This window comes from Bufo bufo, chromosome 6, assembly GCF_905171765.1.
Source record: "Bufo bufo chromosome 6, aBufBuf1.1, whole genome shotgun sequence".
Taxonomy (NCBI): Eukaryota; Metazoa; Chordata; class Amphibia; order Anura; family Bufonidae; genus Bufo; species Bufo bufo.
Genome location: NC_053394.1, coordinates 383629593 through 383656371, shown reverse-complemented (window position 1 = coordinate 383656371; position 26779 = coordinate 383629593). Strand labels below are relative to the sequence as shown.

The following is a 26779-nucleotide window of genomic DNA, read 5'->3' as shown; positions in this document are numbered from 1 at the left end:
ACAGAGAGTGTAGAGCACCTACTACTCAAGCAGTTGTCCTTACAATGTTCACTCCACTCCACAATCTCCCCGGCCTGCCAATCCACCACTGGATTGTGAGTCACCAGCCAGGGAAGCCCCAATACCATAGGAGCCGGAAGACCGTCCAGGACATAACACGAGATATGCTCTTTATGGAGGTCCCCTACCTGCAGATGGATATTATGAATGATCTGAGTTAACTCTTTCTGAGTAAGAGGGGAGGAGTCGATGGCAAAAACAGGAATAGTTCTGCGTATCGGTTCTGGAGTAAAACCCAGAGCCTGAGCAAACCGTGAATCCACCAAGTTGACCCCCGCCCCACTGTCCAAAAAGACGGAACAGATCTCAGTCTTATTGCCCGCCTCAACGGTAGCGGACAACAAAAACTGAGACATGCGTATGGAGGAAACGAATACGCCCAGACTGTTATCCTCCGCACAATCTGGGGACTCTAGTTTTCCGGCGGCTCCTTTGTTTGTGGTCTCTTGGGTTCTGAGGGACAAACCTTTACAAAATGACCGCTCCCCCCACAACGAAAACAAACCTCTGACCTACAGCGGAACTTAGGAGGATTCACCCGTCTAGTGGCGCCCCCTATTTGCATTGGTTCGACTGGATCATAACAAACCGATCCCTGCCCTATAGAGGCCTCCGTAAAATTTAATAGTCTCTCCCTGAGTCGTCTGTCGATTCTTATGGACAGAGACATAGCAGCCTCCAGAGACCCAGGGACCTCGTATACCGCCAGCGCGTCTTTTAATTTTTCAGACAACCCCTGGCAGAACTGACTCCTAAGGGCCGAGTCGTTCCATAACGTATCAGTAGCCCACCTACGGAATTCGGAACAATATAGTTCAGCAGACCGGTTCTCTTGCCAAAGTCTACGTAGCTTAGACTCAGCCAGTGAGACCCTGTCGGGGTCATCATATACGAGACCCAGGGCTTCAAAAAACTCCTCCACTGATCGTAAGGCCAGAGAGTCTGATGGTAGGGAGAAAGCCCAAGCCTGCGGATCTCCTTGCAGGAGTGAAATTACAATACCCACCCGTTGTTCCTCACCGCCGGAGGATCTAGGGCGTAACCTGAAGAACAATTTGCAAGCTTCTCTGAAGGTTACAAATTGGTCTCTCCCTCCTGAGAACCTATCAGGTAAAGCCACTTTTGGCTCAGGAGTACCTTGGTTTCCCGTAGCAACGGTGGAACCCAAGGATGGCTGCTGCTGCTGCAGCACTGTTGCTTTTAATCCTGCCACTTCAAGGGATAATCCCTGTAATTGTTTCGCCAAAACCGTAACCGGATCCATAGTGGAACAGAAAAATACAAAGCAAAACAGCAAGCAAAAAAAAAAAAAAAAATGAAATGTCACTTTTTTTTTTTTTTTTAAAAGGCCAGATATACTGTCACGACCGCTACCCCAGCAGCAGTCGTGTCGCACCAGACGGAGGGGAAGGGGGACCCTTATCTACGGATGGGAATAGTATGGCCACCCCTGACTAACCCTAAGCTGGCACCTGTCTGCCCTGATACCCTAGACGGGGTGTGAACCCGTGCGGCGAGCAGGATGCCTAAACCCTCAGTCACCCTAAAAAGGCCTAGAGTGGGGAAAGGCCGATGGGAGCACTAGTCACCATCACTCATGTCTAGGAGAACAGCAGGGGAAGACAGCAACAAACAAACTATATCAGAGATAGACTTATCCAGTCACGAGTAGAGAAGGCGATCCCAATCACGACAGTCCACGCCGGACAAGAGCTCCACAGCAACACCATCAAACGATCTCCTTCAAAGGTCAGAATAGAACTGGAAGTAAGGACTTTATCTGGCAATGACTGCAAGTGAAAGTGAAACTAATATAGTAGCTGGGAGTGGCAGACAGGACTCACCTGAGAAGGATGCCTACAAACTCCCAGTCAGGACAAAAAGGTTCACAAGGCAAAACCCAGATGACATACCCTGAACCACGGAGCAAACTCACAAGCTATCGCGAGTAGCAAGTCGCTGCGACCTTCTCCTCCCAGACCTGTCTGGATCAGTCACAGTCGTGACAATAAGGCGTGACACCACCTTTTTTTGTCCTGACTGTCCTGACCAGCCTGCCCTATGCATAAAGTAATAGGTAAGCATAGGTAAGCAAAAAGGTTAATGTTCTGTTTCAAAAGTTTATAAAAGTTAATGTTCTGTTCAAAAGTTATAAAAAGTTAATGTTAATAAATTTATTGCGTTGCGGCCTGTTTTTTTTTTTTTCTTTTTTACCTTCTAGGTGGACCAAGCGATCAAGCAGCTGCAGCACTGATGTGCATTCTGACAGAAGCATTGCGCTGCTGTCAGATTACACAAAAGTCGGTGTATGCGGCGCTGCAAGACGAGATTTCTCCTCTGCAGTAAAAAAGATACGTTTGCCAAGGCTTATGAGCTGAGGGGCGGTGTTCATATGCTTTGGCAAACATTTTTTATAAAAAATAAAAAAAATCCCGGCAATGATTTATTTATCTATCCACATCGATTGATGTGAATGGAGAAATCGGGTTTGCTAGGGCACACGAGCTGAGTGGGTATGGATGTTGGGCGGAGCCCCTATGTCCTGGCAGACGCCTTTCCCCTTCTTTTTTTTGGCAGAGATTTTTTCATCCACATTAATCGATGCGAATGAAGAAATCTGTGCCGTTCATTTTTTCTTTCAGCCCACAGGCTGAACGAAAAAAAATAATCTCATTACCCGTATGCTCAATATAAGGAAAATAGCAGAAACTCCTAATGCTGGCCATACATGTAGTGATTGTGGAGACCCTCAAATGCCAGGGCAGTACAAAAACCCCACAAATGACCCCATTTTGGAAAGAAGACACCCCAAGGTATTCGCTGAGGGGCATATTGAGTCCATGAAAGATTGAAATTTTTGTCCCAAGTTAGCGGAAAGGGAGACTTTGTGAGAAAAAAAAATAAAAAATCAATTTCCGCTAACATGTGCCAAAAAAAAAAAAAATCTTCTATGAACTCGCCATGCCCCTCATGGAATACCTTGGGGCGTCTTCTTTCCAAAATGGGGTCACATGTGGGGTATTTATACTGCCCTGGCATTTTAGGGGCCCTAAAGCGTAAGAAGAAGTCTGGAATCCAAATGTCTAAAAATGCCCTCCTAAAAGGAATTTGGGCCCCTTTGCGCACCTAGGCTGCAAAAAAGTGTCACACATGTGGTATCGCCGTACTCAGGAGAAGTAGGGCAATGTGTTTTCGGGTGTCTTTTTACATATACCCATGCTGGGTGAGATAAATATCTCTGTAAAATAAGAACTTTGAATAAAAAAATGGGAAAAGTTCTCTTTTAGAGAGATATTTCTCTCACCCAGCATGGGTATATGTAAAAAGACACCTGTCACGGCTGAGGATGGGGGAAACCCTCAGCCGTGTGCCGTAGGAAGATGGTCGCTGCTTGACCAGGACAAACAGGATTAGGGAGCAGGTCACCTCCTACAGCGTCCCTAACCTGACCCTAACTCCTACCTGCATGGGCCGACCTTGAAGGTAGGAGGACCCATGCGCAGGAACTTCGGAGCCCTAACTTACCCTCCGACCGGTCCCTGGGCTAGGAGTCAGAGTAAGACATCCTGTTCCTTCTGGATACGGAGGAACAGGAGTCTCACTGGCCAAGCTGCAAGCAAGGGGAAACAAATGCAACCTATGGCAATGGCAGGTATTTGCCACAAACATAACAGAGACCTACCACAGACAACCAAGCCTGGAACCCATGTGGATGTACTGCCCACAGACAGCAGGACTCAGCACACAAACACACAACACACGGGAACCCAGGACCACAGGTGCAATAAAGAAACATAAAAGCAAACATCTTCCAGACACCAAAGGACATATATTTGCTTATGACCAGAAGGTTGGCCCCCACTGGCAGTTGGTAAGTAACCAGGAGGATGTCTACAGCCAGCATGGCTGAAACACCCTCTCTGGCTACTGCCTACAACTGAGGCTTTATAGGGCCAAGAGGCCACACACAACAATCAGACACACCCCGTGACTCACAAACACTGAAAGGGAGTTAACCCTTCCAAAAGCACAGAAGGGAAAACATAACTTAAAGGGGAAGTGTCCAAACAACAAACACACTGTGGCTGTTGCCGCAGGCAACGACATGGGTGGCAAGCGTGTCCTGGGAGTCAGCCCGAAGGCCGGGACACTGCCATCACATGTACATCATACCACCAAACGTTGCCACGGACAGCCACAGTGCAGGGAAAATGTCAGTGCACACCAAACATAAACAAAGTGCACACAGACATACAAAAGTGCTTACAAACGCGCACACAACTCCGAGGGAACCGCACACATAGCTGTTGTCCGCGGCAACCGCACTTGAAGCTAACGACCTTATGCCTCAAGCTGCGGTTTACACTACAACCCAAAACCGCGGGCAACAGTATGCGGCTCCCAAGGAGTCACGGCCAAAACCATGGCCGTGACACTCCCACCCCTCAAAGCCCCCCCCACCAAAAAAAAAAAACACGTGAGGGACTCACACAAGGGGGTGGGAGAAGGGGACGTCCACTCTCAGACACGGTTCCCAAAAAGTCGCTGTCAGCTGCATCCTCTCCCAGCACACAACACAGCCAGTCCGACGAGGACTGCAGCCCGCACCAGCGACACAGGGAAGAGAACCACTGAGAGATGGACGAGGGGACTCTCCACACACGTCCCCACTCCATTCGCTGCCAGCAGACACTCCAAACCAGCACGCAGCCGGACCACTTACGGAGTGCTGCCAGCAAACGACCAGAGATGGGAACATGGAGAGGGACGAGGGATAACCAACATGGACACGGAAGGTAAGGTGGTGGGGAATAAGCCACCAACCGTGCCGTTAACGGTGATCCCCCCGGATTGCTCTCCCTCCGGAGAACGCGCATGCAGTCCACAAGGGGATGGCACTGCATGCTGCACCCTCTTTCGAAGGTATGCATACCGCATACCAAAGAAACACCACCGTGCAATAAAACTCAGGGGACGCCAAACAAGGCAACGGTGAAGGAATGGCGGGGAAACGCCACTCACCGCGCCATCAGAGGCGAAACCCCCAGAACGCTCTCCCTCCGAAGAGCGCGCATGTACCCCTTACGTAGGCGGCGGTACATGCTTCACACTCTTTCGAGGGATACCAGGTGAGGAGCCTTTCTGGTCATACTGTCACGGCTGAGGATGGGGGAAACCCTCAGCCGTGTGCCGAAGGAAGATGGTCGCTGCTTGACCAGGACAAACAGGATTAGGGAGCAGGTCACCTCCTACAGCGTCCCTAACCTGACCCTAACTCCTACCTGCATGGGCCGACCTTGAAGGTAGGAGGACCCATGCGCAGGAACTTCGGAGCCCTAACTTACCCTCCGACCGGTCCCTGGGCTAGGAGTCAGAGTAAGACATCCTGTTCCTTCTGGATACGGAGGAACAGGAGTCTCACTGGCCAAGCTGCAAGCAAGGGGAAACAAATGCAACCTATGGCAATGGCAGGTACTTGCCACAAACATAGCAGAGACCTACCACAGACAACCAAGCCTGGAACCCATGTGGATGTACTGCCCACAGACAGCAGGACTCAGCACACAAACACACAACACACGGGAACCCAGGACCACAGGTGCAATAAAGAAACATAAAAGCAAACACATCTTCCAGACACCAAAGGACATATATTTAGCTTATGACCAGAAGGTTGGCCCCCACTGGCAGTTGGTAAGTAACCAGGAGGATGTCTACAGCCAGCATGGCTGAAACACCCTCTCTGGCTACAGCCTACAACTGAGGCTTTATAGGGCCAAGAGGCCACACACAACAATCAGACACACCCCGTGACTCACACACACTGAAAGGGAGTTAACCCTTCCAAAAGCACAGAAGGGAAAACATAACTTAAAGGGGAAGTGTCCAAACAACAAACACACTGTGGCTGTTGCCGCAGGCAACGACATGGGTGGCAAGCGTGTCCTGGGAGTCAGCCCGAAGGCCGGGACACTGCCACCACATGTACATCATACCACCAAACGTTGCCACGGACAGCCACAGTGCAGGGAAAATGTCAGTGCACACCAAACATAAACAAAGTGCACACAGACATACAAAAGTGCTTACAAACGCGCACACAACTCCGAGGGAACCGCACACATAGCTGTTGTCCGCGGCAACCGCACTTGAAGCTAACAACCTTATGCCTCAAGCTGCGGTTGACACTACAACCCAAAACCGCGGGCAACAGTATGCGGCTCCCAAGGAGTCACGGCCAAAACCGTGGCCGTGACAACACCCCAAAACACATTGCCCTACTTCTCCTGAGTACGGCGATAACACATGTGTGACACTTTTTTGCAGCCTAGGTGGGCAAAGGGGCCCAAATTCCAAAGAGCACCTTTAGGATTTCACAGGGCATTTTTTACAAATTTGGATTTCAAACTACTTCTCACGCATTAGGGCCCCTAAAATGCCAGGGCAGTATAAATACCCCACAAGTGACCCTATTTTGGAAAGAAGACACCCCAAGGTATTTCGTGATGGGCATAGTGAGTTCATGGAAGTTTTTATTTTTTGTCACAAGTTAGTTGAATATGAGACTTTGTACGAAAAAAATAAATAAATAAATAAATAATCAATTTCCACTAACTTGTGCCAAAAAAATTAAAATTCTAGGAACTCGGCATGCCCCTCACGGAATACCTTGGGGTGTCTTCTTTCCAAAATGGGGTCACTTGTGGGGTATTTATAATGTCTTGGCATTTTAGGGGCCCTAATGCATGAGAAGTAGTTTGAAATCCAAATGTGTTAAAAATGCCCTGTGAAATCCTAAAGGTGCTCTTTAGAATTTGCTGCATTATGCAGGCATTTCCGAATGGCCTCAAAAAGGGAACGTGTCATGGCCATACAGTAGAGTGGGGTCTGCCTGACACTGGGTTTTCTGACTAGACCCATGAGCGGCACGAGGCCCCAAAAGGTCCTCATCTCGGCTGCACTGACCGGAGTCCAGCCACCGTACCTAGCCAAAAAAGGAGCCAGGATGTTGAGCAATGAACTGTTGGGCGAACAAGTTTGTTTGCTCCACAATCAGATTAACAAAGTGGTCACTAAAAAAAAACAAAAAAAAAAAAACACTAAAAAAGTCATATTCAGTGAAGCCTACTGTGGGAATCTGGATTCCTGGTTGGCCAATAAAGTCAGGAAGCTGCAGCACCCCTGGGGGGTCTAGGATCGCACAGCTGAGTGTGCTGTGGACCCCAGACAACCGATCAGGGTGAAGCACAAAAAATTATGATTACTTATCGGTAATTTGATTTTCCAGAGCCCATGACAGCACCACGGGAGAGAGGATCCGCCCCCAGAGACAGGAAACCTGCAGAGAATAAAAGGGCGGACACTCTCCTCCCAATTCAGTGTGATATCCAAGCATCGGAGGAAGGCCGCCATATATTTTAGAGACACATTTACTTTTTTTTTTTATATATATAATCCTTTTTTTTTTTCTTTGCTACACCCAAGTGAATATAGGAACATCAAATCCGCCAAAGGGAGGGAATATAAGGGTGCTGTCATGGGCTCTGGAAAATCTAATTACCGGTAAGTAATCATAATTTTTCCCTTCACCCATGACAGCACCACGAGAGACTTAAAGGGCTTCTGTCACCCCCCAAAACACATTTTTCATTTTTGGGCTTGTTAAAATCCTTATTGAACGACTATTCCCTATATAGGGCTCTTACCTTGGTCTGTGGCTTCGTTTCATAAAAAATAGTTTAAAATATGCAAATGCAGCGGCTCCAGCAAGTAGACGCCCTACTTGCTGGTAGTGAAGTCATTTGCATATTTTAAAAGATCGATTTTTAATGAAACGAAGCCACAGACCAAGGTAAGAGCCCTATATAGGGAATAGTCGTTCAATAAGGATTTTAACAAGCCCAAAAATGAAAAATGTGTCTTGGGGGTGACAGAAGCCCTTTAACAGAGGAACAATTAGGGTGGGCGAGTAGAAAGAAGTACCTTTTCACCAAAGGAAGACCCCGAAGGAGAATTTAAGTCCAAACGGTAGTGCCTAAAAAAGGTTGAAGGAGAAGACCAGGTGGCAGCTCTGCAAGGTAGCCACTGCCCTGGTAGTATGTGCTCTGAGACCTATTGGTGGAGATAACCCCGAAGACAGGTAAGATAAAGAGATAGCCGAAACAATCCATTTGGCAATAGAGCTTCTTGAAGCTGCGCCCCCATTATTCACTCCTTGGAATAGAATAAAGAGTGAAGATTTGCGCCATTCTTTTGTACGGGAAATATATAGTTAATCAAAGCCCTTCTGACATCCAAACAGTGAAGGGACTCCTCTTCCCGAGAACCTGGATTTTTAAAAAGGGTAGGAAGAGTAATCTCTTGTGATCTGTGAAATTTGGAAGCGACTTTTGGTAGAAAAGCCGGGTCAAGACGAATCACCACCTTGTCCTCAAAAAACGTGGTATACGGGGGGGTTAATGGGGATAGCCTGAATTTAATTTATTCTACGGGCAGATGTTAATGCAACCAGGATACATAGTTTCAGGGTGAGACATTTTATGGATATGGAATCTATAGGTTCAAATGGAGGACAAGATAAGGCTTTTAAGACTACGTCTAAATCCCAAGGAGGAGGCCTGACTGATGACACCAAAGAAGATCTGTCAACTGCTTTAAAAAACCTAGATACCCATGGACATGCTGCAATCTTCTGATTGAATAGAGCTGACAGCGCTGAGACATGTACTTTTAGGGTACTACCTGCTAGACCCAGGTCTAACCCTTTTTGGAGGAACTCTAATACCAAGTTTATGGGAGCAGAAGGTGAAATATCATTAATATTAATTTGTGCAAAGGTAAAAAATTTGTCATACCCTAGTATAAATGGAGATAGTAACCTGCTTCCTACTTTTTTTAAGGGTCGAAATTAGGGCCTTGCAAGCAGTTAAGTGGAGGTTCTTTATGTGAGGATGCAATACTGGTCCCTGGATCAACAGGCCCCAGATCACTGGAAGCACCCATGGGTCTGAGACCGACAGGATCCGGAGCCACCTGAACCAAGATATTCTCGGCCAAAAGGGGCAATGAGGATTACTCTTGCCCTCTCTTCCCGGATCTTCCGCAACACCCGGGGAATTAACGGAAAGGGAGGGAAGGCGTAGGCCAGGTCAAAATCCCACTTCTGAATCAGGGCATCTATCCCATAAGGGGATCCGGTTTGATCTAGGGAAAAAAATGGTCTTGGACTTTTTTGTTTTGGTGAGTCGCGAATAATTCTATGTCTGGATGTCCCCAGAGGTCCGTTATCTTTTTGAAAAATGGATTGGTCGAAAGACCACTCGGTCTGAGACAGGATATGATGAGTTAGAAAGTCCGCCTGTTTGTTTTCAATGCCCTTGATATGAACTGTCGAGATTGAAGTACATACTGCTTCTGCTGGATTTAGGATTTTGTAGGCTTCTTGCATTAAAGTGCTGCACTTTGTGTCTCCCTGTTTGTTCAAGTATGAAACTACTGTCTTGTCTGTTAGAATTCTTCCATCTCTTCCTCCTTATCCTGGGAAGGACAGAGTTCATTGCTAGACGCACGGCCATCAGCTCTTTCAGGTTGGAGGACCCTTTTAATTGGACACTTCCCCAAAGGCCCTGAAGGGAGACTTCCTGAATATGGGCACCCCATCCCGATGGGCTTGCGTCCGTGGTCAGACAAATTAATTTCTTCCATTTTCCATGGAACGCCCTGGATTAGATTTCTTTTTTCCAGCCACCATGTTAAGTTCTGGAGGGTCTGGCTTGATATTTTTATCTTTACCTCTAGAGAGTTGCTCTCTTTCCATTGGGACAAGATCTCCCATTGTAGTGCTCATCGTACTGCTGGAATACAAGATGTAAGAGTCCCCCAGGATAGATATCCCCTTCCTTATTGAAATTACAGGGTTTCTGATCAGGCCCCTGATTCTTCCTTGAATGAAACTGGCAAAAAACATCTCTGAAGGGACGAATCCAGAATTAATCCCAGATAGGACTGCCTCTTTGTTGGACGCTGTTTTGATTTTTCCTGATTTATTATACATCCTAAAGTGTTTAGGATATTTACTACTCCTGCCACCGCTGTTCTGCACGCATTTTCTGTAGTTCCAACAATTAAAAAATAGTCTAGGTAGGGAATGAAAAGAATATTCCTTTCCCTTACATGGGCTGCCATTTCTGCGATTATTTTTGTGAATACTCTTGGAGCCATAGATAGGCCGAAAGGGAGAGCCTGAAACTGAAAATGTTCTAACTGACAGCGACTCTTAGGAACCTCTGATGGTCTGCAAAAATTGGGACGTGATAATACGCATCCTTGAGGTCGAGTACTGCCATGAAGCAATGAGGCGAAAGAAGGTTTATGGCTGATTTGATAGTTTCCATTTAGAATTTTTTGAACTGGAGGAACTGATTTAACTTCTTTAGGTTTATTATAGTTCTTAGAGACCCGTCTGGTTTTTCTACTAGAAATAGGGGGTGGGGGGATAAAGCCCTTTGCCTTTCTCTTGCTCCATTACCGGGATTAAAACTGATTTTTCTATTAGATTTTTTACTTATTTTTCCATGGCAGATTTGTCTAGCCTTGAAGTCTGAATTTTTGTAATAAAGAATCTTGCTGGAGGGACCAGACGGATTGAATCTAGAATCCAAGAACTTGATGAAATTTGGGACCATTCTACGAAAAAATAAAATTTAGTCTGCCCCCCACTGGAAATCTGGCATCATTGTTGATTTTGTTTATTTTTATCCCCAAAGGACTTGTTGAAGAAGTAGTTTCTACCCTTCCTCTGGTTCCTAAACTTGTCATCTCTGGATTTTTTGTCAGAGTCTCGATTTCCTCTGAAGGTACGAAAGGAACGGTAAAATCTATTTCCAGAAAAAAAAAAATTTTGGAACCCTGGAAACTTTCTCTCTTTGTCGGCCGCATTATCTAATAGATCGTCCAAAGTGGGACCGAACAGGTGTTCTCCTTCGCATGGGACACCACAAAGTTTATATTTAGACAGGAGATCGCCACCCCAATTTTTTAGCCATAGAGCTCTAAAGTTAGATAATGCTGCAGATTTGGCCGCCAATCTGACTGAATCAGCGGAAGTATCAGCTAGGAAGTCCGCTGCTTTCTTAATTGTTGGAAGGGAAGCAATCTCTTACCTGGGACATCTGTTTTTAAGTTTGTTTTCAAACTCTGAAAGCCAGACTATAAGGGACCTGGCTGTACAAGTAGAGGCTATACTTGGCCTAAAGGAGGAAGTTGATGCTTCCCATGCTTCTTTAAAAAGGTAAATGTAGAAGTGGAGGGGCACTCAAATATCAAAGAGCCTACGGTAGCAGGTAAATAGACAGCATATTTATTAATAAACAATACTGTCTATTTACCTGCTACCCTAGGCTCCTTGATATTTGAGTGCCCCTCCACTTCTACATTTATTATTTCTTGGTCTTTGGGTAACCCTTGAGGAGAGCACCTTTCCATACGGATCTCCTAGGTGAGCCACCATCTTTTATAGCCTCAGTTCTTTAAAAAGGTGTCAGCCTTTTTATCTAAAGGATCTTTTAATATCCCCATATCGTCGAATGGAAGGGCAGTTTTTCTAGAGACAGCTACATCTATTTTTGGGGCTTTATCCCATCCATTTTTGTGGACTGGAAATGTGTTATGGTGTTTGGATTCTAGGCCTCCAAACATGATGTCCTGAATAGAACGGGGCTCTCTCGTTTCCTCAATGCCCATGGTTGAGCGAATAGCTTTCAGGATTGTCTTCTAAGGGAAGGGTCTTCCACTAGTCTCGCCATCCTCAGAGGAGGACTGTGAAGAATTTTCAGATTGTTCAAACAGAGAGGAGTGCATCTCTTCCTCCTCAGGGTCAGAAGAGATATACTCCTGTACAGACTCCCAGCGCTTTGTTTTAGGGTCTTTTTCCCCCAGTCCCTTCCTAGATGATAGTGTAGCGCTGACTTCAGATCTAACCAGGGTCTGTAGACATTTATAAAAGGAAGGAGACTCTTCCGCTACTGTTCTATCTATGCAAGATTGACACATCTTCTTTTCCCAATCTGATGACAACACATATGGCACATACTTTGTTCTTTTTAGAAAACACTTTTTTAGGACTTGTCTGAAAATTGATTAACATAAATGCATCAGTATAGGGCAGTGATAGCCAAACTGCGGCTCTCCAGCTGTTGCAAAACTACAACTCCCACCATGCCCTGCTGTAGGCTGAAAGCTGTAGGCAGTCTTTGCATGCTGGGAGTTGTAGTTCTGCAACAGCTGGAGAGCCGCAGTTTGCCTATCACTGGTATAGGGAAGCATAACAAAAGAGACCCATGCACTCACCCCCTCAGAGGTACCGAGACTGGAGGGACTGTTTAATCAGTAAGTTTGTCCTCCTCCATGCTACCACTTGCTGGCCAACACGATCGCTAGGAACGCCAGGCAAAATCGAAAGGTGCACTCTTCTCAAAAGCGCATCTGAATGACGTCCCTTCGCGACACAGTGCGCCGATCACGTGACCGCTTTCCCTGGCCTACTCACTGCTGGAAGCGCTGACTCCTCCTCCTCCCCGTGGGGTTTGGCGTCCGTGCCTCTAGTGCATCAAGTGATGCCGCCAGGCACCTCTCGCTTCAGCACACTATCACCCCCTCCGGAGTTTAGCTGTGCCTCTGCTGTCCCTGTGCGCACCAGCTGATGCCGCCTTACTTACCCCGGGACCGTAGGTATGAACGGAGCACCACCAAAGGGAAGGACCTGAAAGGAAAAAAAAACTGCAGGCTTGCCCAGAGACAGGAAACCACACTGAATTGGGAGGAGTGTCCGCCCTTTTATTCTCTGCAGGTTTCCTGTCTCTGGGGGCGGATCCTCTCTCTCGTGGTGCTGTCATGGGTGAAAGAAAAAAAAAAAAATAATAATTCCCCTAAACTATCCCTTAGTCTTCCTGCCTAACCTTTCCCTAAACCTGTCTATAATAACTTTTGAGTGCCAGATGGTACTATGGTGGATCACGTGGGGGTGCTGGGCTCAGAGGTGGACAGACGGGCTCCTCTCTCCTGGCTCCACGGAAGCAGTGTGGAGGAGGAGAGCAGAGCTGGGGGAAGTTAACCCCCGTCCGCCCGTCCAGCCAATAGGATGCCATCCCGAGAGGTGATGTCACCTATTCCAGGTTATCGGGTCACCGGAGAACCGAATGACCCGGAAACGCAGCAAACCACAGGTCTGAAATGACCTGCGGTTTGCTGCAATCGCCAATATGGGGGGGGGGTCACAGGACCCCCCTCAGCATTTTCACAGAGTGCCTGCTGAATGATTTCAGCAGGCACTCTGTTCCGATCACCGGCGCGGCGGTGATCGGAAATACACAGGCCGTACATGTATACCCTGTGTCCTTAAGGACTCGGACATCAGGGCGTACCTGTACGCCCTGTGTCCGGAAGAGGTTGAATAACGGATTGAACTGTTTTTGAGGTGTTTTATATGTCCACCTTGAGGATCAATTTCATTTTGAATTTTTTTTATTTTGATCCATTTTTTTATATAAAGCATTTGCTTTATATTCCCGACATTGGTCAGTGATGCCTCTTGTTTAGGTGTTGCAGCCTCTGGTGTGTGTATATGTCATGACAGATCATGTGACACTTAGATTGCACAAAGGTGACATCATCTCACTAATTATGTGACTTCTGAAGGTAATTGGTTGCACCAGAGCTTTTTATGGGCTTCCTAACCAAGGGGGTGAATACATACGCACATGACAATTTTCTGTTTTCTATTTCTAAACAATAGTTTTATTTATATTTTTTTCTCCTTTCACTTCACCAACTTAGACTATTGTGTTCTGATCCATCACATAAAAGTCAGATTAACAAAACATTCAACTTAACGTCGTGCGGACGTTCTGTGCATTGGGGACCGCAATTGCGGTCCCCAATGCCACAGACAACATCCGTGCAGAGGGCCAGACCTATTCAACTTGAATGGGCCCATGGTGTGTCCGCATTAAAAAAATATGACATGTCATATTTATTTGCGGTGGGGAACAACGAAAAGAAAAACCACGGAAGCACTCCGTAGTGCTTACAGTGTTCCGTTCCGTGACTCCGTTCGGCATCTCCGGAATTGCGGACCCATTCAAGTGAATGGGTCCGCATCTGTGATGAGTGGTGCACACAGCCGGCGGCCGTGGATTGCCGACCCGCCGTTTGCGGGCCGCAATACGGCCAAGGCTGCCCAACGGCCGTGTGCATGAGGCCTAAGGCGGAAATGTACGAAAAAAGTCAAGGGGGGGGTGTGAATATTTTTGCAAGGCACTATATATTATACACTGATATAAAAGGCTTCTCACACACAGCAGCGCCAACCCCAAGATGAAGGCAGCAGCTGAAACGCGCGTCGGGGAGGACACATCCCCTACAGATGTCTGTCATATCGGTTGGTGATTTTACTATTGTTTATTTCAGTCACTTTACTTGTGAATTTCCTTTCGCCGTTCTATGATTTCTGTCTCGTCAGCGCCTCACACTGGAGACCTGCACACTTCTTTTCCATTATTAGTAATTCTATATTAACTCCTTAAGGACACATGACGTACCGGTACGTCATGGGTTTAAAACGCGATTGCGGCGGGGGTTAATCGGAACAAGATGCCTGCTGAAATCATTCAGCGGGCATCCTGACCCCCCTGTATCGGCGATCGCAGCAAACCGCAGGTCAATTCAGACCTGCGGTTTGCAGCGCTTTCTGCAGTTTCTGATCCCCGCAGATCATAAACTTTAAAATGCCCAAAATAAAGATTTTTTTCACCCCCCTGCACCCCTGAATGAATTTATGCCGGCGGGTAGTGCAGGGGGGGGGGGGGGAGTTGCAGGCGGTGCGGGAGGCGGCCGGTGCGGCAGGCGGGATCGCGATCCCCGCCCACCTCCTCTTGAATATTCATTGGCGTCCAGTGGGTATACCAGAGTGTCAGCACATTGCTGACACTCTGGTATAAACGGCTGACATCTGTGCTGTGATGTCAGCCGTTTAACCCTTTCCATACCGCGGTCCGTACGAACCGCTGTATGGAAAAGGTTAACAGTCAGGGAGCTCCCTCCCTCTCCCATCGGGGGGCTGCTGTGCCTTTGCAGCCCCCAGACAGGATAATGTCACAGAGGGAGGGAGCCCCCCTCCTTCCCCTTCCCGTCTGCTCAGTTGTGCAGGTATCGCCGCGTCCGTAACGACCTGATCTATAAAACGGTCATGTTACTTTCCCCGCACGGTGAACGCCATAAAAAGAAAAAAAGAAAAACTATGAGGAAATTGAAATTTTGCCCACCTTACTTCCCAAAAAAGGTAATAAAAGTGATCAAAAAAGTCGCATGTACGCCAAAATAGTACCAATCAGGGTGGAGAAAAATCAAAGATTTAAAAAAAAAGAAAATTGGATTTTTTTTATTTAAATCTGATTTTTTTTATATAAAATGCTTTTTGAGGAAAATATATTACCATCCAAAGTTATTCTATCATGAAATAAAGATTCGTTTTTTAATTATGTAGAATAAGGCTGTACGTATACTCCCATATTGTTGAATGGATTAGGCAGGATTAGGCAGTGGCTGAGGGACAGGCAACAGAGGGTTGTAGTCAATGGAGTATATTCAGACCAAGGTCTTGTTACCAGTGGGGTACCTCAGGGATCTGTTCTGGGACCCATATTGTTTAATATATATTGCAGAAGGCCTCGATGGTAAGGTGTGTCTTTTTTCTGATGACACAAATATTTGTAACAGGGTTGATGTTCCTGGAGGGATACACCAAATGGAAAAGGATTTAGGAAAACTAGGAATGGTTAAAAATCTGGCAACTAAAATGTAATGTCGATAAGTGCAAGATAATGCACCTGGGGCATAAAAACCCAAGAGCAGAATATAAAATCAGTGATACAGTCCTAACCTCAGTATCTGAGGAAAGGGATTTAGGGGTCATTATTTCAGAAGACTTAAAGGTAGGCAGACAATGTCATAGAGCAGCAGGAAATGCTAGCAGAATGCTTGGGTGTATAGGGAGAGGCATTACCAGTAAAAAGAGGGAGGTGCTCATGCTGCTCTACAGAGCACTAGTGAGACCTCATTTGGAGTATTGTGCTCAGTACTGGAGACCATATCTCCAGAAGGATATTGATACTTTGGAGAGAGTTCAGAGAAGAGCTACTAAACTGGTACATGGATTGCAGGATAAAACTTACCAGGAAAGATTAAAGGACCTTAACATGTATAGCTTGGAAGAAAGAAGAGACAGAGGGGATATGATAGAAACTTTTAAATACATAAAGGGAATCAACAAGGTAAAAGAGGAGAGAATATTTAAAAGAAGAAAAACTGCTACAAGAGGACATAGTTTTAAATTAGAGGGGCAAAGGTTTAAAAGTAATATAAGGAAGTATTACTTTACTGAGAGAGTAGTGGATGCATGGAATAGCCTTCCTGCAGAAGTGGTAGCTGCAAATACAGTGAAGGAGTTTAAAGCATGCATGGGATAGGCATAAGGCCATCCTTCATATAAGATAGGGCCAAGGGCTATTCATAGTACTCAGTATATTGGGCAGACTAGATGGGCCAAATGGTTCTCATCTGCCGACACATTCTATGTTTCTATATGTGTAATTTTTTTGGTAAATAAATTCCATTAATCCATTCACAATGTCATGCTCTTCCATATTAGGTATCGCCGCGTCCGTATCGACCGGTTCTATAAAAATATCACATGACCTAACCCCTCAGATGAACACCGTAAAAAATAAAAATAAAAAAACGGTGTAAAAAAATGCAATTTTTTTGTCATCCTATGTCACAAAAAGTGTAATAGCAAGCGATCAAAAAGTTATATGCACCCCAAAATAGTGCCAATAAAACCATCATCTCATCCCACAAAAAATGAGACCCTACCTAAGATAATCGCCCCAAAACTGAAAAAAACTATGGCTCTCAGACTATGAAGACACTAAGGGCTGTTACACACGAGCGGATGCCGTGCGTGACATCCGCTCCGTGAATGACAGCCAAGACCCGATGCAGACTGCAGAAGCACGGAGCATTAACATGATTGATAATGCTCTGTGCCTCTCTGTGATCAGTGAGATAAAGTTGTCACTGTGATTTCGTAGTAAAGAGATCACAGAGAGGCACGGAGCATTATCAATCATGTTAATGCTCCGTGCCTCTGCAGTCTGCATCAGGTCTTGGCTGTCATTCACGGAGCGGATGTCACGCACGGCATCCGCTCGTGTGAAACAGCCCTAAAACATGATTTTTTTGGGTTTCAGAAATGAAATCATTGTGTAAAACTTACATAAATAAAAAAAAAAAAATACATATTAGGTAGGGGTGCACCGAAATAAAAATTCTGGTCCGAAACCGAAACCGAAAATTCAGGATGCCCTTGACCGAAACCGCCTTTTTGCCCAAATACTTTTAAATACTTTTTTTTTAATGATTGGCGCTGTTATGGAGAGGGGGATCTGTGGGTGGCGCTGTTATGGAGAGGGGGACCTGTGGGTGGCGCTGTTATGGAGAGAGGGATCTGTGGGTGGCGCTGTTATGGAGAGAGGGATCTGTGGGTGGCGCTGTTATGGAGAGGTGGATCTGTGGGTGGCTCTGTTATGGAGAGGGGGATCTGTGGGTGGCTCTGTTATGGAGAGGGGGATCTGTGGGTGGCTCTGTTATGGAGAGGGGGACCTGTGGGTGGCGCTGTTCTGGAGAGGGGGACCTGTGGGTGGCGCTGTTCTGGAGAGGGGGATCTGTGGGTGGCGCTGTTATGGAGAGGGGGATCTGTGGGTGGCGCTGTTATGGAGAGGGGGATCTGTGGGTGGCGCTGTTATGGAGGGGGGGGATATGTGGGCATAACAGTGCACAGATCCCTTTCCCCATAACAGTGCACAGATCCCCCCCTCCCCATAGCAGGCCATAGACCGATCCCCCTACCCATAACAGCCCCGGCCCTGCTGCTCACAGCAGACTAATCACTCACTGCATCTTTATTTTACCTTACAATCGTGACGCTCCAGTAACAACTCTGCAGGCAGAGTGGAGGGCGGCGTAACGTCACTTACTCACGTGACGCACCTGCTCCGCCCACTTTATGAATGAAGGAGGCAGAGCAGGCGCGTCACGTGAGTAAGTGACGTCACGCCGCCCTCCGCTCTGCCTGCAGAGTTCTTACTGGAGCGTCACGATTGTAAGGTAAAATAAAGATGCAGTAAACCGCCCGCCCGCAAATGGTGGGTGACAAATCCCACACCCCATATTTTCGGCCGATATGTAACAATATCGGCCGAAATGGATTAGGTACATTTTCGGCCAATATTTTCGGCTGCCGGAATTTCGGTGCACCCCTAATATTAGGTATCGCCGCATCCGTGACAGCCTGGTCTATAAAAATACCACATGATCTAACCTAAACTAGTACATGGATTGCAGGATAAAACTTACCAGGAAAGGTTAAAGGACCTTAATATGTATAGCTTGGAAGAAAGAAGAGACAGAGGGGATATGATAGAAACTTTTAAATACATAAAGGGAATCAACTCGGTAAAGGAAGAGAGCATATTTAAAAGAAGAAAAACTACCACAAGAGGACACAGTTTTAAATTAGAGGGGCAAAGGTTTAAAAGTAATATAAGGAAGTATTACTTTACTGAGAGAGTAGTGGATGCATGGAATAGCCTTCCTGCAGAAGTGGTAGCTGCAAATACAGTGAAGGGGTTTAAGCATGCATGGGATAGGCATAAGGCCATCCTTCATATAAGATAGGGCCGGGGGCTATCCATAGTATTCAGTATATTGGGCAGACTAGATGGGCCAAATGGTTCTTATCTGCCGACACATTCTATGTTTCTATGTTACCTGTCAGATGAATGTTGTAAATAACAAAAAAAAAAAAAAAAAAAAACTGTGCCAAAAAAGCTATTTCTTGTTACCTTGCCTCACAAAAAGTGTAATATAGAGCAACCAAAAATCATATGTACCCTAAAATAGTACCAACAATACTGCCACCCTATCCCATAGTTTCTAAAATGGGGTCACTTTTTTGGAGTTTCTACTCTAGGGGTGCATCAGGGGGGCTTCAAATAGGACATGGTATCAAAAAAAACAGTCCAGCAAAATCTGCCTTCCAAAAACCATATGGCATTCCTTTCCTTCTGTGCCCTGCCGTGTGCCCGTACAGCGGTTTACGACCACATATGGGGTGTTTCTGTAAACTACAGAATCAGGGCCATAAATAATGAGTTTTGTTTGGCTGTTAACCCTTGCTTTGTAACTGGAAAAAAAATATTAAAATGGAAAATCTGCCAAAAAAGTGAAATTTTGAAATTGTATCTCTATTTTCCATTAATTCTTGTGGAACACCTAAAGGTTTAACAACGTTTGTAAAATCAGTTTTGAATACCTTGAGGGGTGTAGTTTCTAGAATGGGGTCATTTTTGGGTGGATTATATCATGTAAGCTTCGCAAAGTGACTTCAGACCTGAACTAGTCCTTAAAAAGTTATTTTTTTAAAATTTCTGAGAAATTTCAAGATTTGCTTCTAAACTTCTAAGCCTTGTAACGTTCCCCAAAAATATAATGTCATTCCCAAAATGATCCAAACATGAAGTAGACAAATGGGGAATGTAAAGTAATAACTATTTTTATAGGTATTAAAGGGGTTATCTGAGTTATTTTTTTGTTCTTTCTATGTTTCTAACTGCAAATAATGTGGGGATAGGCGCTAAAACAAAATAATAATAACTTTATTATATGTACGGTTAAAATAAAGGGTATCACCCGTCAGTGTAGCAGTCAGCAACTGACTAATACTAAATATGTGAGAAGGAAACAATATCTCCAAACAGCGCCACCATCTGGAGCACTAAAACAGTCTCACAGACTAAACCCACCAACACATAAGGGGGCTCGATACACCACAGGGTACAGAGTGTGTGACCCAGGGTGAGGACTACTATCCAGGGGATGTCTGGTGTCAGGAAATCACCAAACAACACTCAGCGCGCAGACTCTCACTGCACTAAGATAGTCCCAGGTGCAGGACTATGGCAGAGCATAAGCCGTCACTCCAATGATAGTATACGGAGCAAGGATTGCCCTGACATACCTCAACGCGTTTCTATGCATTAGGAATGCATTTCGTCAGGAGCTATGTGCACCTTACTTAATCAGAGCCCAAAGCCTCAGCTGTGATTTTAGACCGAGGTAGTGGACGGACAGGCAGCAGTAGAATAACCTGCCTAACACCGGATTCCTCTAGTGTGAGGTGCGGTGCTGTAACTAACAGACTACTGTCCTGCCTGAGCTAGCAGCCTCTAGGTTGAGGCGCTGCGTGCTAGTGTGCATGTGAATCGGCGCTGTAATGGCCGCAAAGCGGCCCACAGAACGCCGAAATTTACAGGGTGAAACCCCGCCCTGCTAGACACGCCTCCGTCTCACAGCCAATCCGGCCAGGAGGCTCGGTCCAAGCTAAACCAATGGCTGACCGAGGGAGGAACTCAGTGGGTCTCAGGGGAAGCGCTGAAGCGCCGCATTTAGATATAAGGGAATTCACAAGGCAGCTTCATATACAGTCACCGCAGCATGGAAACCTATTCATTAATATACAGTGGGGTAAGATCATAAAGGAGAGATATATATGAACGAGCAGCCGCATATGCTCACAAGCATCAGTAGATGAATATGAATCTCTTAATACAATACAGTGCACAAAATAATAAGCCAGTTTGGTCATCATATAAAGGGGACAAATGAGATCGCATCATTGAGGCCAGATGGTTTAATGGTGTTTAGAGAAAAAAATCCATCTCGCCTCTTTTTGTAACAGCATGCGATCACAGTCGCCACCCCTGGGTGACAACTTCACAGAGTCGATCACTTGAAACTTGACCGACGATGTGTTCCCTCTGTGGTGTTCAAGAACATGGCGTGCAATTGGAGTGTCTTTGAGATTCGTGATGTCAAGAATATGCTCCCCGATCCGTCTTCTTAGCTCTCTGATGGTTTTGCCAACGTATTTGATGTTGCACACACATATCATTAGATAAACGACACCAACCGACTTGCAATTATGAAAAGACTTGGTGAAAAACGTTCTATCTGCAGTACTGTTGGTAAAGCTTTTGGACTTGTTAATGAAACCACAGAATTTACAGGATCCACAAGGAAATGTCCCTGTAAGTGGGTTTCGTAACCATGATTGCGGTCGGGGGCTGGTGTATAAACTATGCGTCAACATGTCCCGCAAATTGTTGCTGCGCCGATATGTGACTGAGGGTTTGGCTGGAATCATGCACCCAATATCGGGGTCAGATTTGAGTATGTCCCAGTGTTCAGCAAGAACATGGCGCACCCTCTCATGGTCACTATCAAACGTCCCGATAATCCTCACGATGTTGTCACCAGTGTCTCTCTTTTTGGGAGACAACAACAGATCCCTGTTGGTGCTCATAGAATGCTGATAGGCCTGTTTTAAACATTGCTGAGGATAACCACGACGCTGAAACCTCTGCTGAAGATCTTTCGCAGCCACCCTGAAGTCACTCAAATGGGAACAATTCCTCCTCACCCTTAAATATTGGCCCTTCGGAATTCCTCTCTTAAGGGCCAAAGGGTGCCCACTCTCCCATTTCAACAGATTATTAGTGGCTGTGGGCTTCCTAAAAACGTTGGTACTAATACGTCCATCAGCAGCCAGTGAAATGGCGAGGTCCAGGAAGGAAATGGTGTTCAAATCAATTTCTGACGTGAAGAACAGTCCCAGAGTATTCTTATTGAGGACTGCAACAAATTCTAGGAACAGCTCACTGTCGCCCCCCCCCCCCCCCCCCCACAGGATCAGCACATCATCGATGTATCTGATCCAGAGGGGGACCACATCCGTGAACTGCTCCATATCCTCACAGAAAACCACCTCTCTTTCCCACCAGCCCAGGTAAACAGGTAAATGCGGCGCTTCAGCGCTTCCCCTGAGACCCACTGAGTTCCTCCTTCTATCAGCCATTGGTTTAGCTTGGACCGAGCCTACTGGCCGGATTGGCTGTGAGACGGAGGCGTGTCTAGCAGGGCGGGGTTTCACCCTGTAAATTTCGGCGTTCTGTGGGCCGCTTTGCGGCCATTACAGCGCTGATTCACATGCACACTAGCACGCTGCGCCTCAACCTAGAGGCTGCTAGCTCAGGCAGGACAGTAGTCTGTTAGTTACAGCTCCGCACCTCACACAAGAGGAATGCGGTGTTAGGCAGGTTATTCTACTGCTGCCTGTCTGTCCACTACCTCGGTCTAAAATCACAGCTGAGGCTTTGGGCTCTGATTAAGTAAGGTGCACATAGCTCCTGACGAAATGCATTCCTAATGCATAGAAACACGTTGAGGTATGTCAGGGCAATCCTTGCTCCGTATACTATCATTGGAGTGACGGCTTATGCTCTGCCATAGTCCTGCACCTGTGACTATCTTAGTGCAGTGAGCGTCTGCGCGCTGAGTGTTGTTTGGTGATTTCCTGACACCAGACATCCCCTGGATAGTAGTCCTCGCCCTGGGTCACACACTCTGTACCCTGTGGTGTATCGAGCCCCCTTATGTGTTGGTGGGTTTAGTCTGTGAGACTGTTTTAGTGCTCCAGATGGTGGCGCTGTTTGGAGACATTGTTTCCTTCTCACATATTTAGTATTAGTCAGTTGCTGACTGCTACACTGACGGGTGATACCCTTTATTTTAACCGTACATATAATAAAGTTATTATTATTTTGTTTTAGCGCCTATCCCCACATTATTTGCTTGATTGTACAAATAGGCGTATATCCAGTACACCACTCTAGTTTTTTTATGTTCCTAACTGGGCAAATGTAACAGCTTTCCAATTCACTCCCTTTATCTCCAGTGGCTGGTTTCTCAGATTTCACTGAGGGTCACATGACCTGTGATGTCAGCTTCTCTCCCTGCTCTGATAAAGGTCGTTTACAAGCCTGTAAACCAGAGGTCACTGTGCTGGCCACGCCCCCCTTCACTGCGGGCTGTCTGCTCTATCCTAGGATCCTTAACCCCTTCAGCTGCACAGACTCAGGGCTGAAGTGTTTACTGTGTAGCTGCAGGCAGTGAGGAGACAAATGCTGGGCACAGGAGCTGAAAGAGAAGTTCTGCAGAGCATTGCAGGTAGGGGGAAGATCCTGTGTGTATTAGCAGTGTCATTGTACAGGTGGGACTTGTAGTCCTACACATACAACATGGTGCAGAGTCTCCCAGCAGGCAGACATGTCACTCAGGGCAGCTCTTGTATTCACTCCCTTAGCAGTGTCATTATACAGCTGGGACTTGTAGTCCTACACATACAACATGCTGCAGAATCTCCCAGCAGGCAGACATGTCACTCAGGGCAGTTCTTGTATTCACTCCCTTAGCAGTGCAGGGGGAGGGGCAGAGATTGTTTTTATTGCATGTAAACAAAGGGCCAGAAAAGAACCAGGGAAATGAGGAAATATATATATTTTTTTTGCATAAAACTTGCTTAGCTCAGTTATATATCAGATATTCAGTGCTATATTATTCTTTTTCATAACTCGGATAACCCCTTCAATATGTATTATAGAAGTAGAGAAATTGAAACTTGGAAATTTGCTAATTTTTCAAAATTTTTGGCAAATTTTGTATTTTTTTATAAATAAAAATGAATTTTTTTTACTCCATTTTACCAGTGTCATGAAGTACAATATGTGACGAAAAAACAATCTCAGAATGGCCTGGATAAGTCAAAGCGTTTTAAAGTTATCACCACTTAAAGTGACACTGGTCAGATTTGCAAAAAATTGCCTGGTCCTGAAGATGAAAATGAGCCTGGTCCTTAAGGGGTTAAAGAGGACCTTTCATCTGTCCAAACATTGTGAACTAAGTATCATGACATATACAGCGGCGCCCGGGGGATCTCACTGCACATACTATTATCCCTGGGCGCCGCTCCGTTCTCCCGTTATGTTCGGTCACTTGGTTATAGTAGGAGGAGACTGCCCTTGTTCTCCTGGCCAATCGCAGCGCAGAGCTCACAGCCTGGGAGCGCTGTGCATGTCACTGTTATGGGGGCGCTGGGGATGTCACTGTTATGGGGGCGCTGGGGATGTCACTGTTATGGGGGCGCTGGGGATGTCACTGTTATGGGGGCCCTGGGGATGTCACTGTTATGGGGGCCCTGGGGATGTCACTGTTATGGGGGCCCTGGGGATGTCACTGTTATGGGGGCCCTGGGGATGTCACTGTTATGGGGGCCCTGGGGATGTCACTGTTATGGGGGCCCTGGGGATGTCACTGTTATGGGGGCCCTGGGGATGTCACTGTTATGGGGGCCCTGGGGATGTCACTGTTATGGGGGCGCTGGGGATGTCACTGTTATGGGGGCCCTGGGGATGTCACTGTTATGGGGGCCCTGGGGATGTCACTGTTATGGGGGCCCTGGGGATGTCACTGTTATGGGGGCCCTGGGGATGTCACTGTTATGGGGGCCCTGGGGATGTCACTGTTATGGGGGCCCTGGGGATGTCACTGTTATGGGGGCCATGGGGATGTCACTGTTATGGGGGCCCTGGGGATGTCACTGTTATAGGGGCGCTGGGGATGTCACTGTTATGGGGGCGCTGTGGATGTCACTGTTATGGGGGCACCCCCATAACAGTGACATCCACAGCCATCCCATAACAGTGACATCCACAGCGCTCCCATAACAGTGACATCCACAGTGTTAAATGAATTCGGCCACTGATCTCACACTGCCAACACACAGAGGGTGATGCTCCACATCATATACATTTCAGTTCAGCCCAAATTCAGTTACTTATTGAAATCAGTGACAGTGTCCGTCTGTCCACTTTGCTGCCAGTTCTTGTGCCAGAACCTGTTTGGGCTGAACTCCCCTGTATATGGTGCGGGCACCACCTCTGTATGTCACCAGTGTGAGACCAGTGCCCGAATCCATTTCTGTCTTTAAATCACACTTTTCTGCCCATTTTGTGCCCGTCTTTTATATTTTAATGCCGCTTTCATCTGATTTCCCCTCAGGACGCTCACTGCAACTTCTGAATAAGAAACCAACTTCATGTTCTCTGGAATTTGTAGATTAGGCTGAGTTCACACTTCAGTTATTTGATCAGTTATTTCCATCAGTTATTGTGAGCCAAAACCTGGTGTGGGTGAAAAACACAGGACAAGTGCAGATCTTCCCATTACACCTGATCTCTGAGTAGCTTCACTACTGGTCTGGGCTCAATAACTGAAGTGTGAACTTGGCCTTAAGGGCGGATGGAGCTGTGTATCTCTGTGGCTGTGGAGCCTTATATGTGTGGATGTGATGAGTGTGCCACTTACCTGGGGGCAGGCGTGTCCTCCTCTGACAACCCTTCACTATGGAGCCTCCTGGGCTGTAATTTCTACCACCATGCAGGAGTCGGGCTCCAGGCTGTGCTGCAGGAGAAGGTACAGGACCTGTGATGATGTCATGACCATGTGATCGGGTGTGGGAGGAGTCAGGCTGTGCTGCAGGAGAAGGTACAGGACCTGTGATGATGTCATGACCATGTGATCGGGTGTGGGAGGAGTCAGGCTGTGCTGCAGAAGGTACAGGACCTGTGATGATGTCATGACCATGTGATCGGGTGTGGGAGGAGTCAGGCTGTGCTGCAGAAGGTACAGGACCTGTGATGATGTCATGACCATGTGATCAGGTGTGGGAGGAGTCATGGAGATCACATGACCAGGGTTATCTGCTCTGTGTGAGACTCTGCTGTGCTGTGTGGAATTCCAGTCTGTATGTAGCAGAGCTGTAAGTCTGTAATGTTTGTATAGATGAGCTGTATCCGTGTAATGTCTGTGTAGTTGAGCTGTATGTGCATACAACCAAGCTGTTTATGTGTAATATGCCTCTAAAGAGTTCTATCAGTGTGTGCAGCAGAGCTGTGTATGTGTAATGTTCAGTTACTACAGCTGAGTCTTTGTCATGTCCATGTAGCAGGGCTGTGTATGTGTAATGTTCAGTTACTACAGCGGAGTCTTTGTCATGTCCATGTAGCAGAGCTGTGTATGTGTAATGTTCAGTTACTACAGCTGAGTTTTTGTCATGTCCATGTAGCAGAGCTGTGTATGTGAGATGTTCAGTTACTACAGCTGAGTCTTTGTGATGTCCATGTAGCAGAGCCGGCGTTGTAATCTGCTGGTATCGGGGCTCTGTGTGTGCTCAGGAGATGTTTAGGGGTAACTCTGTCCCTTTTCTCCATATCAGTTATTAGAAATGATGTCAGCGATATCTTATGTCGGGGCAGATGTAGGATTTCCGCTGTGGGGGAAAAGGAGGAATAAACTTCTCTTCTGTTACTCCTAGTGTTAGCACATAAATGGCCGCGCTGTGTCTTATCGCTGGGGATTTTCTTTGTAGTTGATCTGAGCTTGTCTGCTGCTCCATTCCAATGGGGGAACATGGGCCCCGTTCTCAGGACTGGCAGGGGCCCCCAGCGGATGGACCCCACAATCAGTGGACAGGAGATAAGTTCCCTGGTTTCAGTCTTGTATCATTGGCTGAATTTCAAAGATGAGATTTTAGTCTTTGGAGATTAGAAAAAACGCATCCGGCGACGCTGGAGAACGGCGGAAATGTCGGACAGATTGTGATCGGAGGCAGGACCGGCTCGGGGAGGTAAAGCGGTGATTAGTGTGA

General features: G+C 46.6%; 1 protein-coding gene across 1 annotated transcript in view; it reads right to left on the bottom strand.

Annotated features, from left to right (window-relative positions):
- LOC121003529 (zinc finger protein 268-like) overlaps positions 1–26779 on the bottom strand; it is a 948872-nt gene that overhangs the window by 39115 nt on the left and 882978 nt on the right. The gene's annotated exons all lie outside the window — the stretch shown is intronic.